The sequence below is a fragment of the Meleagris gallopavo genome, chromosome 6 (genome assembly GCF_000146605.3).
Source record: "Meleagris gallopavo isolate NT-WF06-2002-E0010 breed Aviagen turkey brand Nicholas breeding stock chromosome 6, Turkey_5.1, whole genome shotgun sequence".
In the NCBI taxonomy this organism is placed as follows: domain Eukaryota; kingdom Metazoa; phylum Chordata; class Aves; order Galliformes; family Phasianidae; genus Meleagris; species Meleagris gallopavo.
The window spans coordinates 13,797,748-13,798,726 of NC_015016.2; positions in this window are offsets into that span (position 1 = coordinate 13,797,748).

The window sequence follows — 979 nt, forward strand, 5'->3', positions numbered from 1 at the left end:
GGCGGGACGGCGGGTCGGGCCTCTGGGGTCGGAACGGCCCTTTGTCCGCCCGGAGCCCGGCGGAAAGTTTAACGCCACTTCGGGTGCCAGGCTGCCAGGAGGACAGCGGGGCCCTGCGACGGCGTCGGGGCAAGGAGTTACGGGAATAGGGTCAGGAAGAGTGAGTCGGTGTAGGAATGTGGATGTCTATCTTTAGGTTTTTGACCTGCACGGGGCTATCGAAACTGGCAGATGTTAGAAGGGCTGTGTGATCGTAATGCAGCGTTTCCACTTCCAGATATGCTCAACTTTGTGCGTATTTAGCTCTTAGTTGGCTGTGAGCATGGGCAGCCCTTTAGGAGCTTACCTCGGGATAAAGTGGGAACGTGAGGCCTCTGTGCACCATCTGGTTCACATGGTGATTTCTGAACTGGCCTAAAACAACGGGAGCACTGCGTTCTGTCTGGTGCTGCTGCCTTCACATGCAGATGATCGGATGAGAAGTTATTCCCTCACTCACTGATTAGGTTGTGTTCAGACCCAATGTCTGAATATGTAGTGGAACATTGTCTGACCGCCTGTTGGACTCATCAGCTCATCTTGTGACTGCTTTTCTTTATGAAAAAATTGAACATTTCTTCACTTCTGGGTTTGTCCTTGATATTATACGACCCGTTCATGCCAACACACGTTCACATACCTAAAGGGTGAAAATGTGGATCTTCTGTTTGATTCGCTCCTGGTGCCACAGTCCTGTTGTTGGCAACACACACAAACCTTGAGAGGAGGAATCGCTTCTGTCCAGATCAGTGGAACCACACTGGCTTAACCTCACATGCTTAAGTGCAGAAATGGAGTTAGGCTTTACATAGGTGAAAACAGTTTCGGGTCATCCGTGCTCCTGGCACTTTAACCACCTGGTAGGCAATGGTGGGGGGGGGAGGTTGGTTGTTGGTTTCCTACTGTGAAATGAGATGACTTGGTGGTAATTTATTTAAAA